Source organism: Oncorhynchus nerka, linkage group LG5, assembly GCF_034236695.1.
Source record: "Oncorhynchus nerka isolate Pitt River linkage group LG5, Oner_Uvic_2.0, whole genome shotgun sequence".
NCBI lineage: Eukaryota > Metazoa > Chordata > Actinopteri > Salmoniformes > Salmonidae > Oncorhynchus > Oncorhynchus nerka.
Window position 1 is genome coordinate 54,501,939 of NC_088400.1, and position 19,562 is coordinate 54,521,500.

Genomic DNA, 19,562 nt, shown 5'->3' on the forward strand with positions numbered 1-19,562 from the left:
CCATAAACATGTTGCAGTTCTGGAGATACCGCATAAGCTATCACTTCACTCTGGGACACCTCGTGTAAGGCGTCTGTAAAATGGACGCAAAGGAATACAGTGTCGTCATTTTTCATACAATGTTCAAAACAAGGTGATGAAAAGGTAGATGTTAAATGTTTAGAGGGCATAGTGGCACATATTGGAATTGTACGGTGTGATTGAGAGAGAAAAACATCTATCAGTTCATTGGATGTATTATTTGCTGTGTAATAGATTATTACTTACTTGTTGTGAGCAGATAAAGATGAGACATTATTATTGTGTTCAGTTCTTTTTCGTGGCGGGCAGCAAGGCAGGGTAAGCGAGGAGGGGATGTTGAATAGGATGTGTTAAGGTGGGTATGCCTCCCTTACTCATATGTAAAGAGAAAAAGGAGAGAGCTTCTTTCTCCTATTCTCCTAAACCCCGAGGGAGTAACTGTTCTTCAGTGAATAATATACAGTGAGAAAACAATCCCTAAATATCAGGGAAAACCTCTAGTTTGTTTATGTGCGCTTAATGTGAGTCTGTCCGCCTGGGAACCGCCGCAAATGGGAGAAGTATGCGTGGATTTCACAGGTAACGGGATTACGTGGGCACATAATTGATCCATTTGGGGGAATGACAGCGCTCTAAAGAGGGCTAGGCTTTGGAAATGGAGTTTATGAAACAGGCCTTCGTAAATTCAAAGGAATCAATACGTCAATTTTATTACGTCTCCAGGCCAGATGGGCTTTAAAGGCACAGTGTCTCCGCTATTTGTATCTTTGTGTCTGTGTCTCTCAGTGTGTCACAAAGGTCCTCAGTGGCCATTTTGTTGTTGATATTTTACTATAGGGTGGGGGGAAGCCAGGTCACCATGGGATCCAATATCCCTGGCCGAGCACATTCATCCAGTGAAATATGTTTGTCAATGCAGTTGTTGACTTGTGACTATTGTTCTTAAGAAGAAGCCATTTAGTGAGACTGGCAAGCACAATAAAGTATTTTCAAAGCTTGCTCGCCCATAGTCATCCATTTATAAGGTGAGGAAAGTCGATTAACAGCATTCTGCATTTTCATCACAAAAATATTCACATTTGATATAAATACAAATGAACAAACAGCATCCCAGCTAGGAGAGATTTAATTACCCAAACCCGCTAAAATGCAAATGAATAATGCAGTAAAGACTGATGCAAACGGAGAGAAATATAAGGCCATAGATGTTTTCTTAACCGGAAATGAGTGGAGAAAAGCGGGCTCCAAAATCTCATCATGTCTAGGATGCTGGCTTGCCTCCTCTCATTCCATGCAGGTGGGAGAAAACCAGAGGACAAATATAGAAAATAAACTAGAGAGAAAAAAAAAATAGGCATAATTATGAGCCCTAGTTTTCTTGGCGTTTGTAATGCGCTCCCTCCTCTCTCTCCTCTCTCTCTATCCACCATTATAGTAGTTCATTTTCGCAGTAAAGTAAATAATAAGAAGTTGGTGATGCTTGCCTTTTTAATTCCATTTTCCTCCTTTTTTGTTCTGTTCACTGGCTGACATCTGCTATCAATGCTAAGCAGGTGTTTCTGTGTAAACAGACGTGCCCTGTTTGTGTTGCGCCATCCTCGCTACTGTGCACCCAAATGAGCAACGTGATTAAGAATCCTGTAAATTTTTGAAAGGAAACGGATGGCTGCCCGGCTAGAACATAATTACACCGCGCCGACATCCGCAGCTCACCGCCGAACGAAGCCAGAGCCAAAGAACAGCACCAAAATTAATAATATATAATAGCATCTTTCTTGTAATTCATAAATGGAATAAAGTGAAGGGGAGTATCTGCTGATAAGGGTTTTTTGGGTGGAAGGAGGAGGAAGAAGGAGGATGGGGGTAATTTTCTGAGATTGAGTGAAGATTATAGCCTCGGTGATGCGTAACTCAGCCCAGGCGTGTTTAGAAGAGCTTGAAAGACAATTTTTTACTTTTGCCACAGTTCTTTCAGCTCATTTATTTACCAAATGAGGCCTCCAAGAAACGTTCTCTTCGGTTTCATCATTACGGATCTTTATTAGTGCTATTTGATCATCCATGCTACTAAAATGGATGATTTGGCTCTGAGGTTTCAGCTTTCATCCAGTCAACCTTCTGTCTGTAGAGTTATCATGTGATGTATCCATGGTAATGCACACGGGTTAAATGGCTGCTGTTGTTGTTGTTTTCTCTTTTCAGCCAGCCAGAGAGGCAGCATACGTGTCACTATAGAAGCTGAAGCAAAGTGAAACAAGAAAAGCTGTTCACAAAAAAAGAAAGACAGTGAGGAAGAGGAACGTCCCCCAACAACTCATGGGATGTTATCTGTCATTTCTTACACTTGGGCTTTTTTTTGTATTTCCCCATCTCATTGTTGGTCGTGCTCTGTGTTCGCACGTCTTCCAGAGATAAACATCACATTCCCCACAATGCCAACGTCTCTGGGAGAGTGAAAACAGATCACAATCGCAGGTTAATCTATGGAAAAGGACACGAAACTGACAAAACGGTAGAGAATGATATACTTGTGGGGGGGGGAGGGGGGGGGAATTGAGAATACCAGTTGTTCGAAAGTGGGTAGGGATGGTATAACGTCTTGAAATTGAACTTAGTTCCAAATCTACCGTTGATAAAACGGCATGACTGATAGGCCGATGTTCTGGGGACAAGTGCAGTGTGCTCGATTCTTCACGCTGATTTATTTTGTCTTGGACTGAGTGAATAAAGGGTGTCTAAAAAAATAAAAATAAAAACGAATTCTGTCACAGGAGATGTTGCATCTGAAATGTGTTGCAGCGGTTCCTCTGGGCGAGGTTCAAATGGTCAGTTCTCTGGGAGGAGAGGGAAACGAAGATAGCTTGACACACTGACAGATTGAAGACCTTGCAGGGGCAAATGTCCAGTTTTTCTTTACTCCTCTCCCCATCTCGTTGGAAGCAAAGCTGCACTCCCTTTTACATTCCTTGTTCTCCTGATAATACAAGGTAACTACTACGGGTATCATAGATTTAGCATTGCCAATACAAAAGATACCACAGCAGCATATTTCAAAGAATCCCATTGAAGTGCCCCATTGTAGCACCTTGTATTTGTAACCTATTATCAGTTGGATGCCATATTTATTCACAGTGTGAGTCCAACTTCCACCTCTGGTTAAATACTAACTGACCTTCCGTGTTGGTAAGCGTAATCTCCTGGGTCAGTGGTCAGTGGAAGTGTTGTGGTTGTGGAAGGTGTGTCTCCCTGTAAACACTCTTGTAAGGGAGCCTTCACTTGCTCACTTCTATTCTTTCCCCTTTAATCAGAGGCCTGAGATTACATCCTCCATCCTCCCTTTCGGAAACATGATAATTACACTCCTCTGCGAACACAGAACCCTGTCCTGTCTGACGTTGTTGGCACTCTGAGAGACTGGGAGGGACAGGCCCAGATGCTGACAATTATATTTGAGAAATACACGTACACTATACACACCCTGGCTACTTTAGGACCTTTCCCCTTGTCACATCTAGTATGTAACATCTCAAATGTAGTTGCATTAGATTGGGTTTGGCTTTCAACTAATGAGGACATTTGTATATTTGTATAGGCATCGGCGTCACTATATTGCAATATTGCAAATACAGTTGGATTCACTGAGCTGTGATCATTTGGTGCTATGCTTTCTCAAGAACTGTCCTTACTTAAAGGAGGACCTGTAACTGATAGAATATTAAAAAAGATATATATATAACATATAAGCCCTCTGTTTTGTCCTTGGGGAATTGAGCTCCTTGTTTACCTCGACCAGCTGCTGTGAGGTGATTTGCGCAGGTCGGGGGTCACCACAAGCTACTCTGAGGACAATTTGCTGAATCAAGAGGGTGATTGTGTCTGGTGCCAGTCAGTCGCAATTAAGGACAGGATCAGGGGTAGGCGGCAGGCCTCCAGCCCCCCAAGCCCCTGTGCCTGTCATATCTTATGGCCCCGGCCCCATACAAACCAGCTCACCTGAACATAATCGCCCCAACAGCCAGCGCGATGCAAATGAGCCCCGGGGTTAGCGTGGGAAAAGAAGCAGTGTCGCAGAGACCTAGGTGACCCACTAGGCAGGGGGTCTGCCTCAGGAGAGGCCTTTGTTTCTAGACTGCCCACGTTAAAAATAGTCCCCCTTCTTTAGTCCGGCTGGCCAACGCAATGCAAGCAGGAAGGGAAAAAAAGTTGGTGATATATGGTTTGTTTAACAAAAGGGGGGGTGCTGATTTGTGTGTGTGTGTGTGTTGTGTGCTGATTTGTGTGTGTGTGTGTTGGTTGGGTGGGCCTGTGGATGGACAGAGGGGAGAATATTGCCTCGGGTTTAGGCTGTTTCTTTTCAGTTGATATGTAGTGTAAGAATCACACTGGGACCTAAGATCAGAAATAAGTCCTTGATCTCCTTTTCTGTCTCAGTATATCCAATAGTGACTGCCAAGCCAGATTGAGGACGTTTGGAATAAATGTAAACAGGGACTAAGTTAAGGTTACATGCAAATTAAACAGGAGTACCAGATAGCAGTAATTAACATGTTACTGACAGTATATATATGTGCTGTGGACCAGAAGGAGTTATGAAGAGATGGTATTTTCTGCATTTACCCATTAAATCAATCTATAGGACAACAGATGACTATATTACATCAAATAGTGTCTCTGACAACAACAACAACAACAAAAACTCACACTTACTATTAAGGAATAATATCAACAATTACTCTCACTTGCTCTTCCAAGTGCCATGCTCATTTGACAAAGCTAAGAGGTCATTGTCAAGAATGAGCTAAATGTACAATGTCTGTTTAGACCTGTATGGTATCATCGCCTATCATGACCTTACTACATAACCTACAATGACTGTCTCTTGTCGTGTGCCTTTCTGTAGCACAATAGTCAGTACAATGTTGTGTAGCATCATTTTTTCCTTTATTTCTAAAGGAAAGAGTTCCGTATTTTTGTCTCAATTAACATGACCTATGACACTAAATTAATCAATGTTTTTTTTCTTATTTTTTTCTCTGTGCTGTCCAATTTGCTGTGGGGTGCGTTCGTCAAGAAGCAGGTAAGCACTGTGAAAATGGTTTATGTTGTAACTGTACTTTGTGAAACAAACGGAAGGTAAACTGTCCACTTTTGTGAACTTCATTTCATGCAATGAAAGTGTGCATGATTTTTTTTTGTTTTGAAACATAATTTTAGAGAAAATATACACCCCTAGATATTTGAACATGACGTGCATCCACATAGAAAACAAATATCTCTCACAATGCCATCTTTAAGAAAAATGAATGATTGTGTGGAAGAGCATTACACAGCTACATGCTGTATTCTCCTTTGTGTGGTTGTGTGTACTGTATGTGGTTAGAAACATCTTGTCTGAAGAACTGTTCTTACAAGGCAGCGTATTACAATATCCCTCTCTCTATACAATACACCCTCGCTGACGCACTAATGCTCTTCTACCTTAATGATTATTTATTGGCAGTTTCTTCTTCTGGCCTTATTCTCTCCCCCATTTCTTGCTCTCCTCTCCCTGCCCCTTTATCACCATTCTAAATCATTTCTACAAATAAGGAGCTTTTCCCAGCATGCACAGAGCTCTCAGCTTCCACTCATCAAACTTTAATCAAAGCCGCATTTTAGTTTTTGAATAAAGCACACTTAAAAAATTTAGATGCAAATTATTTTGCATTATTCATGCTCCTGCACGTCCTTGTAGATTTAAACATTTCCGAGACCACCTTGATTCAAGTAATTACCTAGGCTACGGCTCCCTCCGTCATGAATAAGGTATTTCCTACAAGCAAAGTATGCGCCTGATGAGCTTTTAAAGTGGCTTTACACCAAACTTGTGTATTGCTTCTTGTGCATGAGTGACTCGAACATGCATCGCAATCCGTCTCAGGTGGGGAAATACTGGCAGGGCAGCCATGAGTGACAGCAAGGAGCGAGGAGTCTCAGAGAGCTGAAGCCAGGGCCTCTTCTTTCTCTAGCTCCCCTCCACCACTCCCCCCACCCCTCTCTCTCTCTCTCTCTCTAGTCCCCCCTCTCTTTTTCTCCCTCAAGTCTCTGCCCTCAGCCCTCTGTATCGTTATCCATTTCACTCTGAAGGCTCCCAAAGTGTTTTAGATCTTACAGTCTTAATACCTATCTTTAAGCCAGCGGCTTTGGATCTCTCTCTCTGACATACAGCGGGGAAACTAGCAGCTTTCTCTGATTTACCTGAGAGCTAGAAAAGATCCTCAGAAATAATACAGGACTTTGTTGGGCAAACCCTATGTATCTGAGTCTATTTGTATTGCCTTTCGGACAAAAGATAGCAGAAAGACATTTGAACAAGTTAGAAAAGGAAAAAGGAGTGACACTATTCATATGAATTCCTCTAAAGTCATTTCGTAACTAGGTTGTAAGTTGGATATGAATGTATCTGACTTAGGTATTGACTGCTACCTGTAAGTATTGACAACTGAGATCAATTCTAATTTGCCTTCCAAATTCTTTTAAATTAAGATGTCGGATTCCGGAGTCGTTTGTCCGAAACACCTGAAAGAAGTACTAAAGCCGTTGTACCAAATATAAGATCGCACACATTCTCCCATATACATTATGCAGTAGTCCTACTAAAAGCATTGAGACATTTATAGATATATAAAAATGAAGAAATTAAAAGCAAGCACCATTAGTCCTAGAAGAACTCGAAATCTGTAAAAACAGTAAAACCGCAAAGCCTTAAAAACATTTGTTTGTTTGCCAAGATGGTGAAGCAACACAGGATCGCGTTTCACAGAAAAGAGTTCCTCTGGCTTCTGGAAGGAAAATAAAGTAGTTGACACTGTGACTCGATCATCTTTACTACCCAGCAGAATAATTAATATTTAAACATTCTAATAATGTAGCTTGCCTTTGCCTTGCATGCACTTTTAAGCAAAGCAACAATATTTTTCACCTGGGGTAACACAACGATTTCTCTTCCTGCTGAGTGCAATTTCCCTTTCTAATGTTTTGTGGCGCTTCCAACTACCATCATGCATCTGGATTATTCATCCCCCAACACACTTCTGTGATTTTGTATTATTTTTCCACGACAAAAATGTATTCATGGAGATAAATATATTGAAATGAATTTTCCTGTCCATGAGAAAGAAGCTGTTCAGACCCGCTTTTCTGACTGCAGAATATTCCCTAGACCACCAAGTAATGATTCATAAAATCTAACATGTTATGAGAAGTAATGTTGAGAAACACATAAGCAGGGGAGTTTTGCTTATTTGAATATCTCAAATAAAGCACTGAATAATGCTGACATTAGCCAATATATATATTTACATTACAAGTACGTTCTTAATGTAGAAGGTCAAGTCTTAGGAGTTTGGTACCTGGCTCTCTTACACGTTGTCTTCCTTTCCTTGCTTTCACCTTGTTCTCATTCCAAAATAGTTGGACTACTTCCTGAGCAGTCTCTCAAAACTCACCCGTCTCAAGCAAACATAAATCCTGCAGTAATTACAAAACATGTAGGTGTCTCTCAAAACTCACCAGTCTCAAGCAAACAGAAATCCTGCAGTAATTACCAAACATCTAGGTGTCTTTCAAGCTCTCTGGAGAAAACACAAAACAAATGTCATAAAAGAAAATTAGCCAGTTGAATGTATTCCTGCAGGAGCACTAGGCAAACACTTTGAACAGCTCGTCAGTGTAGGTGTGTGTGTGTGTGTGTGTGCTGTCATACAAAATGCATTACAGATGCCTTCAGGTTTTGTAATTGATCATGAAAATGAATTGCGGAATTGCTGAGTCTGAATTGAACGTCATAAATAAGAGTTATGTGTTTAGCCTGGTCCCCTTTTGGTGGATGTGTATCCATGTAGCTTAGCAAGCACTGGGAGGGAGGGGGGCAGAAAGGGGGATGAGAGGCTCAAGAAGCAATGGCTATTTTGCTGAGTACAACACACCTTGTCTACGCTCACTGAAGCAGTAGACTATCTTTGAAAAGAAGACTCCTGTTTATGAGTACATCAAACAGGGAAAACTTTAAGACCACGGGATTGCTTGCTAAGGTGTTTGTAAGAACCAAGCCCTTTTTCCTGGTGTAGCCTTCCCTCTTTGATAGGGAAGGCTACATGTAGTAACCAATTGAAATCCAACAGTAGTCAGTTTAACCTCATATGTAGCGAAGACGGAGGGTTTTATTCAAAAGTCCAACAGAACCCAACTGTTATGAATCCACTTGATCTCATTTACCCTCCCCAGAGTCAGAAGCCAGAAGTCCAGATTTTCCCTGTTTCCCCCTCTACCCCTGCACCCCAATCACAAAGCCCCCCTCCGAACCAATCACAGCAGCCCTTTGAAAAGTGATAGCTCATCTTAAACAGGGTATGACAGAGCAAGGGCAGAAGGCTTCCGTTCATCAGTGCCCTCCAGGCGCGGAGTCATACATAGCTGCTAAGAACCCCAGTCAGAGATCAGGAGCACAGACACTTGGAGGTGAAACCTGAGAAGATTTATAACGAGAAGGTAACAGTTTAAGGCCACAGTATGAGCAGGAAATAAACCTTGGTGCTGTGTGAGTAGAAGGGTGAGGGCTGGGAGACCACTGCCACTGAAAGACAGAGGTCTGCTCTGCCTCCAGAGTATCCACCCAACCACCCACCAGCCCCCTCCCACCCCCTTCAATCCTCCAGAATAATAACCCTCCTCACCCTGGCCAGCCAGGAACACCGTATTAAAACTTAATTGATTTCTTTAAAAAGCTGCTTCTGCTGCCACATTATATTGCTCGCTGGGAGAAGTGCCTTATGTCAAATTACCTTGCCATTCTGCATTTACCCCTTCTGACTGCAGCAGACATTAGTGTAGGACTGTCAAGAATTCTGTCTAGACTGGGGTAGGATTTACGCTGTGGCTTGGACCACATGACATTCAACAATTAGATAGAGTCATGTCTAATTTAAGAGTGCTTTACTTACAAACAGTCAGGTCAGGTTGAAACCTAGCAGGTTGAACCTATCTATGGTAAGACCATACAGGGCCTCAGGTTTAAAACAAACCTTTTCCTTGGACAATATTTGTACGCTTAAAAAAAAAAAAAATGTGATCCCAAGATTGACTGTAAGTAATATTCCCTCATTGTTAAAGATGGATCAAAGGTCTTAGGGAGTAAGAGGATAAGGAAGACAATGTTTGTCCAGCTCTGACTACTATAGAGGAGCGCCGTCGAATCAAACCATCCAATGTGAGTGTTACTCCGGGAATGTAGACACAGCCTTTCTATATCTGTTGTTTGCCACGTGTGGATGGTGGACGACGCCCATCTGCTCTTAATCAATCAGGGCTCATCCTATCACTGAGTCTCGCTGGGCTCCCAGCTGTAATAATACACAGCTTCACCTTACGCCACTTCAGGCACGGGTCAGATCCTATGAGATGACCACGAAGAGAGAGGGTGGGAGCCGTATTGTCCTAGTCGAGACTCCCATCAGCCTATAGTAAGGCCTAGACAAAAAGCAGCATTTAGATATAGAAAGTTGGTCAGCTTGACCTAGAGCTTAGACTGCTAAACAGGCCCAAGTCAAAAAGGAAACACTAGATATTTTGTTGTTCTTTTTAGTGGTAAGGATTGCAGAGATCAGAGTTTTTCACTGTTGACGTTTAGTGGAAACGGTCAGCCCTGGGGGAAGAGGAAGATACTCTGCATAACAATACCTACATCTGTCCGCTGTTTTGTTCTCTGTAATATCTGGGGTCTCTTTGTGACCGGCGCTGTCGGGGCAACGGGACTAGACGTTTGGGGAGGGGTCTGTTGTTGTAGGAGTGACAGAGCTTGTGACTTGAACGCCCCTGTGACACAGCCTTTGTTTTGCTTAGATATTTGATCCTCTTAGCTGTTCAGGTTGCCCCCCTGCTTCACCCCCCAATACCACTATACCACCACACACCAAATGCACAGTCACACTCTCCCTCTCTCTATGTTGATCTCTCTCTCTCTCAATCTCCCCCCTCTCGCTCTCAATCTCACACACACAAACACACACACACACACACACACACACACACACACACACACACACACACACACTGAAACTCATTACACTCATATTATAGTCCCAGTTTGTTGTAGCCTCTCCGGCTGGTATGCCCCAATGTCAGTTTTGACATACTTTGTGATAGAGCAGAAGGAGTTGATAAGGTCCAACGAATTTCCTTTTTTTTCTCAGAAATTGTATTGAAGTGAAACAAAGTTAGTGCAACAAGCCTCTGGAGAGTGCATTACAGGGCCTTTATTGTTTTGAAGCTGAGGTCATCTTTCTAGCTGAGCGTATGTGAGACAAAGGCCAAGTGTTTATTACTGGGCTATGTGTGTGAAAGGAAACCCACTCCAACATTGTTTGATGGTCAAATGATCCTTAAAAAGATAGTGGGAGTAATATTCTACTCCAGCACTGCATTGGGAAAACCATTGGCTAGCTGACTTGGCTATCTGTGTGGTTTTCCTAACAAGCTAGTTAATTCTAGTCTGTAAAAAGTTGCATATTAGTAAAGTTTGGTTTATGCTTCATATTGACATTTTGAATCCGGAGTATGGAGTGTTGGCCTTGCGCTGAATTCTGAGCCTGAACGTGTCATAAAAGAGATGTTTGACTGTTTTTTAAATTAGGGATAGCCACCTTTTTTTTCTTCAATTTTCGCCTAAAATTACATACAAAATCTAATTGCCTGTAGCTCAGGCCCTGAAGCAAGGATATGCATATTCTCAGTAGGAAACACTTCGAAGTTTGTGTAAATGTGAATTGAATGTAGGAGAATATAACACATTAGATCTGGAAGAAGAAAATACAAATAAAAAACAAACTTTTTTTTTCAACCACCGTCTTTGAAATGCAAGAGAAAAGTCCCAGTTCTAGCCATCACTCTGGTTGTAATTCCGATGGTGTCCACAAGATGGCAGCAGTGTATGTGTAAAGTTTCAGACGGATACTTGAAGTGTGAGCGTTCTCCATGACATTTAGCGTGAAGTCACCCAGGTACATATGGGCAAATTGTGAAGGAGACAGTTGCATTGATATTACATTTTTCTGCAAGAATATTGTCAAATCTGTATACTTGGACTTTGATTTAGCTTTTCCTTATTAGTAGCCATATTATAAGTTCAACATTTGCAAAACAACCAGTTTTCATAACCTCATAACTCTGAATATTCTTCTAATTGTTGTCCAAAAGGAAAAGGCAAGCTGTCGCGAAAGTTTTGCAACTACATTTTGCGACAGACACACACACAGAACGCCAGGGTTTCCGAAGACTCACATAAAGCCCAGCTCATTGGCTATCTAACACTCTTTGTTTGACCCCGATTGGTGCTTATTTGACGAAGTCAGAGTCGTTCAAGTGAAGACCACCCGATTCATCGGCGTGCCATGAAGGCGTCGCTCTCTGACCAGTGAAGTGGTTACATTCTAGGATCTCTGAGGAATACATACGAATGTGAATTGACTTGTTGAAACAACGTTTAGTTTGAGATTTTCACAGATTCCTTTCTTTGCAAATTAACTAAGTGGAAATACAAAATCGATCGACACTTAATGTTATCTCTGGGAACCTTTGGAGGATAAATCAGAGCAAAATTTCAGAATGTAAGTATACATTTTACCTTCAGAGGTGAATTTACCAAACCTATCGTGTTAAAAAAAGTGTTTTGTTGTTAGGAGGTCTCCTCAAACAATAGCATGGCATTTTCTTCGCATTAATAGCTATTGTAAATTGGAGAGTGCAGTTATATTAACAAGAATTTAAGAGTTCAGCCAATATTAGACACTTATACAGTTGAAGCCGAAAATGTACATACACTTAGGTCGGAGTCATTAAAACTTGTTTTTCAACCACTCCACATATTTCTTGTTAACCTCTCTGGGTTATGTGGCCAAAAGCCAGGAAAAATGCAGAACGCCAAATTCAAATAAGTTTCTATAAAAATCTAACTTTCATTAAATCACACATGCAAGATAGCAAATTAAAGCTACAATTGTTGTGAATCCAACCAACATGTCAGATTTCAAAAAGGCTTTTCGACGAAAGCAAACGATGCTATTATCTGAGGATAGCACCTCCGTAAACAAAGAGAGAAACCATATTTCAACCCTGCAGGTGCGACACAAAACGCAAAAATAAAAATATAATTCATGCCTTACCTTTGACAAGCTTCTTTTGTTGGCACTCCAATATGTCCCATAAACATCACAAATAGTCCTTTTGTTCGATTAATTCCGTCGATATATATCCAAAATGTCCATTTATTTGGCGCATTTGATCCCGAAAAACACTGGTTCCAACTTGAGCAACTTGACTACAAAATATCTCCAAAGTTACCTGTAAACTTTGCCAAAACATTTCAAACTACTTTTGTAATACAACTTTAGGTATTTTGTAACGTAAATAATCCATCAAATTAAAGACGGATGATCTGTGTTCAATACAGGAAGAAAACAAACTGTAGCTAGCTTTCTGGTCACGTGCTTCTATCTAACAGTACACTTCATTACACAAAGGAATAACCTCAACCAATTTCTAAAGACTGTTGACATCCAGTGAAAGCAATAGGAACTGCAAGAAGGTCCCTTAGAAATCTTGATTCCCAATGAAAACTTATTGAAAAGAGAGTGACCTCAAATAAAAAATCTGAATGGTTTGTCCTCGGGGTTTCGCCTGCAAAATAAGTTCTGTTATATTCACAGACATGATTGAAAGAGTTTTAGAAACTTCAGAGTGTTTTCTATCAACATCTACTAATAATATGCATATCTTACCTTCTGGGGATGAGTAGCAGGCAGTTGAATTTGGGCATGCATTTCATCCGGATGTGAAAATACTGCCCCCTGTCACCAAGAAGTTAACAAACTATAGTTTTGGCAAGTCAGTTAGGACATCTACTTTGTGCATGACACAAGTCATTTTTCCAACAATTGTTTTCAGACAGATTATTTCACTTATAATTCACTGTATCACTATTCCAGTGGGTCATAAATTTACATACACTAAGTTGACTGTGCCTTTAAACAGCTTTGAAAATTCCAGAAAATGATGTCATGGCTTTAGAAGCTTCTGATAGGCTATTGACATAATTTGAGTCAATTGAAGGTGTACCTGTTTATGTATTTCAAGGCCAGAAGGCCTGCCTTCAAACTCAGTGCCTCTTTGCTTGACATCATGGGAAAATCAGAAGAAATCAGACAAGACCTCCACAAATCCACAAACGCCTGAAGGTACCACGTTCATCTGTAGAAACAATAGTACGCAAGTGTAAACACCATGGGACCACGCAGCCATCATACCGCTCAGGAAGAAGACGCGTTCTGTCTCCTAGAGACTCTGGTGCGTGAAATGTGCAAATCAATACCAGAACAACAGCAAAGGTCCTTGTGAAGATGCTGGAGGAAATAGGTACAAAAGTATCTATATCCACAGTAAAACGAGTCCAATGACCTGAACGGCTGCTCGGGGAGGAAGAAGCTACTGCTCGAAAACCACCATAAAAAAGCCAGACTACGGTTAGCAACTGTACATGGGGACAAAGATCGTACTTTTTGGAGAAATGTCCTCTGGTCTGATGAAGCAAAAATAGAACTGTTTGGCCATAATGACCATCGTTATGTTTGGAGGATAAAGGGGGAGACTTGCAAGCCGAAGAACACCATCCCAACCGTGAGCATGGAGGTGGCAGCATCATGTTTTGGGGTTTCTTTGCTGCAGGAGGGATTGGTGGACTTCACAAAATAGATGGCTTCATGAGGAAGGGAAATTGAAGCAACATCTCAAGTCATCAGTAGTCAGAAGTTTTAGCTTGATCGCAAATGGTTTTTCCAAATGGACAATAAACCCAAGCATACTTCCAAAATTGTGGCAAAATGGTTAAGGACAACAAAGTCAAGGTATTGGAGTGGCCATCACAAAGCTCAATCTTATAGAACATTTGTGGGTAGAACTGAAAAAGCGTGTGCGAGCGAGGAGGCTTACAAACCTGACTCAGTTATACCAGCTCTGTCAGGAGATTTGGGCCAAAATTCTCCCAACTTATTGTGTAAAGCTTGTGGAAGGCTACCCGAAACATTTGACCCAAGTTAAACAATTTAAAGGCAAGGCTACCAAATACTAATTGAGTGTATGTAAACTTCTGACCCACTGGGAATGTGATGAAAGAAATACAATCTGAAATAAATAATTCTCTCTGCTATTCTGACATTTTACATTCTTAAATTAAGTGGTGACCTTAACTAACCTAAAACAGGGAATTTTTACTGGGATTAAATGTCAGGAATTGTTGAGAAACTGAGTTTAAATGTATTTGGCTAAGGTGTATGTAAACTTCCCGACTTCAACTGTACGTACCTACATTTGTTGTTTCTCTAAAGTCTGAGATCTTGACACAATGCACTGCATGATTTATAACGGTCCAGTTGACGGGACGACGATCCCTAAGAAGTTCTAAATGTATATTTTGTATTCTAAAACAGGGCAGTGTTCTTCAAGCGTGTACACAATTTTATATGAAAATGTTTGATTTGATACAAACAGGTTTGGGAGTGGTGCAAGCTGAGGTGTTCTGAGTGACAGTTCACTTGTGTCGCTGTTGTCATCTCAATTTGGCTGACTCGTTGACATGCGTCAAGGGCCTGGGTGAAGGAAACAGAGTGAAGGACAGTTTCAAAAAAAGAAAGGAAAGAATAGGAGACAAAAAAATATTAATTTAATGTGTTTCTCTCATAGTTCAATCATTTCCCCAATTTCCCCAATTAAGATTCATTTAAGTGAATTGGTACAGCAGACACCATATATATACGAAGATAGCGTCATGGTCACAGTAAATGTGTGTCAGCTAGGGTCCTCAAAATGTCGGCCATTGTTTTGTTAGGTGACCTTGATAATTGTGAAGGTAATTACTATAAGTGGCTATTATATTTCAAGGTGCAGGCATTCATTACCCGAATCAATTTGAGTCCGTATCTACTTGGTAATATTCTAAACACCATGGCTTTACGGTATATGAGCGAGAGATGCTGCACACTCTGCACGGTTCTTTGTTGCGTCTTCGTAATGGAATGCTGTTATTGTGATTGAACCACCTCCCTCCTATCCTCTCTCTGCAGCGATCAATATTAACAGCTTGTAAAAAGCACTGCAAAGATTAGCATCAACAAATGGAACAGAGATACTTAAACAAAGTGCATTGAATCAAGCCTCTGTTTTCAAAAGTTATCATTTTACTCTGTACTATTGGGGTTCCTGTAAAGCTTCCTTGCCATGTCATGTGCAGCATCTGCCTTACTACCAACATGGAAGGAAGGTTGATCCTCCGTTTCAGGCTCGCAGAGTTCTATGGGATGGTACTATAGTTCTATGGAATTCTATGGACAAAAGAGGGCCATCTCTTCATTCCTTTATGGGGAATTGGTGGAACTTAGCTTTTAAATGTGATCCACCTGGATGGCGTAGGCCCAAGCCAAGAAACACAGAACAGATATTCAAGCACGGCTGGATGCTGGTCTTAATAGATCCAGGTCTCCGGGCGGTCCTGATATTCAAGCACAGTTTATGGCCCTCGTCAAGACAACCCACCAAGTATGTGTTGTTAAATCTTGCACCTACGTTGTGTTACAATAACAGACACGTTGTTGGAGGAGGACAGAAGAAGAAGAAGTGCAGACCAAGGCACTTCTACTGGCCTTGTCCAACAGCAATATTTGGAACTTGTTAATAAAAACAGACAATTATCTCACAGTACTTTTGATGTATGTGTGTGTTCACAAAGTGCCTCCTGCCTCTTGACAGTGGAGTAGAAGAGATTGAGATGGTTTGAGCTGAAATGCTGCACTCCTCCAACCATTTGCCAATGAGAAAATGACTGAGCCGGGCCAAAGACGTGATTTGTGAGAGGCGTGACATAATTTAGTATCATGCAGACTCATACTTCAAATGGTAAGACAAATATTGTCTCGTGAAATGTCAATATAATTAATGATGATAATGATCCAGTTGTAATTGTTTACATTTTCCTGTAAAATCACAAGAGGGTTGTCAGGTATAAGAGACAAAGGGCTTCACAGACAGTGTTTAGTACGGTAGTAAACCAGGGAAAGGAGGAGCACCTCAACAAAGGAAGAGAAGTCCAAACACAGTAGGAGCAGAACGTCCATTCCTCCCTATCATTCCCAGTTAGAGCAGCAAGGATTATAAAGAACTGCAATTATTTCACTGACCTTAATTGTCATTCGGAGGGGAAAATATGTAATTAGTGGCATGTTTACGAGTCTGGCAGTAACACACCTGCAGCTCATCCTATGAGCTTTAATGTTTGCTTTCAAGAAGCCAGACTGGTGCCAGTTTCTGTCACCGCCTGTCACTAAACAGAGAAAAAAATGAGAGCGACAAAAGAGAGAGAGAGAGAGAGAGAGAGAAGGGTGAAGGAGAGGAGAAAGAGAGAAAAGCATAAGGGACACCACTGTGCCGTTCTTCGAAGAAAGAGAAGAAATCTCAGATTGCGACTGGCTTAAATCCGGGGGGCTGTGTGTGTATGAATGTGAAGAAGAAATGGGTAGCAGCATTTACATGGTAGCACAATGGAGAGTACATTACTTACAACACTGGCCTCATTATATCCCCACGCCTACCTTCTGCCCTGCGCTGGTTTACTCACTCCTAGCTCTTATTGTTGACTATAATGGCGCTTGTGCATTTCTGAAATTCCCTCATTATTCAGCTTATTAAGGCTGTACCAACTCGGTAATCGCACTGCATTTTGTGTCAAAGGGGAACTGTGTTGATTTACCCACATTTGAAGGCAGGCTAGACGAACGCAGGCAGGCTCAGGCTCAATCCGTTCAGCGCAGGCAGGCAGATGAAATTGTTCTGTAAATACGGTGATGTTATAATATTTTGCCCAGCTGACACAATACTGGTGTCCCCAGGAGACTGAGCCAGGCAAAGTGCACCTGACTGATAACCCTTTTGATTTGGATACTATATGGCATTACAATAGGGAGTGCACACGCGCCAATTATTTAGTACAGAACACCAGTAGGGTTATAACAATAACAGGACAGATGTAGAAGAATGTTGAGCATTGCAATATCAAATAGGTTTATACACACTATGCACCAGGGGGATAGTAACTTGCCCTTGCAATTTTTTCGATTCCTCTTTCCATCTTGCATGACAGAAAACGGGGATGTCTAAAATATATGAAAGGCTGTCAGATAAATTGTCACCAAAATGTTAACCTGAACATCTTTTGATAGCTTGCCTCCATTGCGATCAGGGCCTTTGTCCTTTATTTATGGTGCGACAAATAGGTATCCCACATCTCTTAGTGTCATGGACAGAGATGGGTATATTCCTCAGTGAGTGGACATGTTTGTACATTTTACTGTCTCCAAACACAAGATATGGTCTGTCTCCCACTATGTAAAACCATGAGCCAACACAGATTGAAGGTTCTGCCTTGAAAATAGAGTGAAACCAAACAGGGGTCACAAAGACACATAAACAAGCATTGGTCCTCTTAGAACATATTATACATTATAAATATTATGCAAGGATCTTTAAACTTTTTTTTAGGGAAGCATCCTCTTCTTTCTTTTATGTATATATATTTTTAAAGACTATTCAACAGCCATCCAGGATGCCAAGACTAACAACTGCCGTCTTGCCCCTAAGGGAATCTGGGGCTGCATTTTGTTATGTGACATGTTGTCATATAGGGGAAAAAAATCAATTGGCAATTAAATGATGCACCTTGTGAAGATGACAAAAGGCATTGTGTTGCACAGGAAGAAGTGGGTTGTGAGGGGTTTGTAATGAAGGCCTAATGACTATTCATAAGCGATTTTTTTCAGTCCTCTGATCCACTTGACTGGAAAGTTCTGCCCTGGAGAGTTAATGCTGTCAGTTTCTCTCACCTCAAAAAGCTGCAGCGATCGACGGTGTAGAATGAGAGCGAGAAATTACCCCAGCTCCTGGCTCCAGGGCTGTCTCAGGTCACATGCAGGAGGCACACATCTGGCACACTATAGGTGCCGCCGGGGGACAAAATACTTTGAAACAGGAAGTATAAACACATCAAATTGACAGCGGTGGATATCTCCTTTTCCTCCATGGAGCGTGCCACACTTCAGCATTGTTCCTCGTCTATGAACGGCTGTATCCTATGTCTATTATTGAGCTGCGAGACACTCCAAGTGTCCATCTGTCCACCTGTCAAGGTCCACCCATAGTATTTATGACCTTCTGCTGAACTTTGGTCAATAGGTGACACATTTAAGGATCCCCGTCTGATGAATAGAGAGATGCCTTCAATCTGAAGAGAGCCCCCCCAGGGAGTAATGCGGTGATGTGTCGCGGGCGGCCAGAGACGATCAAATCCAGGACTCACCGATGACCTTTCCTCCAGTGTGAGCGTTACTGGGTCACTTGGTCGAGAAATATCAGTTAGCAATTAGCACACCGCAGAGGGCGATGTGAGGTCTCAAACACGCATGGACAAACACTGCTTTAAAACTACTGCTAACTGACCCTTATTTGAATTGTCGACTGTTTTTACCCCCACCGGTTTATACCCTAGCCAATATGTACCGGATACACAATTTTACACCACGGAAAAATAATGACAGTACATTCAATATGCCATATATATATATTTCTGAAAAACTATGGAGTAAGGTACAACGTTGAGTCGCAAGGAGCGCTTTGGATGCCGAAAGACCTACGTATGAACTACCTATACGTTTTCCGTTCAAACAAAGTGTTATCTCGGCTTTATCTACTCAGGCAGCACACCTTATCTAAGGTAAATACAATGATGTTCTCATTAGGCCTGTTTCGCGGGCACTTGGCAGCCGCGTTTGCGTGGAATTAAGAGCAGGGCAGAGCCTGTCAGACACAGACCAGGTCACTGATGTAGAGGGAGGGAGTGAGGGGCATCCAACTGAGGGCATTACCATCTGAGTGTAATAGTGGAATGCACTGGTGTGATAAAAAAAAGTGTGTGTACGGTCTACCTGAGCGGAGGGGATAGTGTAGTCCCCATGGCTGTGTCTATCACTTGCGCTAACCCAGTCTAGTCTATAGGCTTCACTTAGCTTTTTAAAAGGTGTCTGGAGGCGTGGAACACTGCCAAAAATGACAATTGCATGTATTAATCTGCATCGATCAGCTGGTTAGCACATGAATCAAATGTATAAATAATTGAGCAATGAAGTCGTGTTGGTTGTTGTTGTCTAGCTAGCATTTTGTTCTCTCACAGTGTCTCAAATTGACTCAGGGCAGAGCTAATGCAGGAGTTCAAGGGACAATAGGTAACATTTTGATCCAAGGGGCGTTGAAAAAGCCATTCTCAATGTTACCCTGCTAGCCCCTTTGACCCTTAAATAAAGGGAAGCTCAGAAGAATCAACTAGTTTGGGTCCAAATTGGAATTCTCCCCAGAGTAGAGAACGATTGGTGATTTTTGTATGTAATCAGGGACTATAAATTGTCTCAAGATCC

General features: G+C 41.6%; 1 protein-coding gene across 5 annotated transcripts in view; it reads left to right on the top strand.

The window, feature by feature from the left end:
* Positions 1-19,562, top strand: part of LOC115129648 (zinc finger E-box-binding homeobox 2-like) — an 80,239-nt gene that overhangs the window by 17,235 nt on the left and 43,442 nt on the right. The window contains exon 1 of one of the 5 annotated variants that reach the window (XM_065018751.1): positions 4,336-5,098. The exons of the other annotated variants lie outside the window; for them this stretch is intronic. The gene's annotated coding sequence lies outside the window, so the exon portion shown is untranslated. Of the gene's footprint in view, positions 1-4,335; positions 5,099-19,562 lie in introns of those variants that run through there. 5 annotated transcript variants of the gene reach the window in all.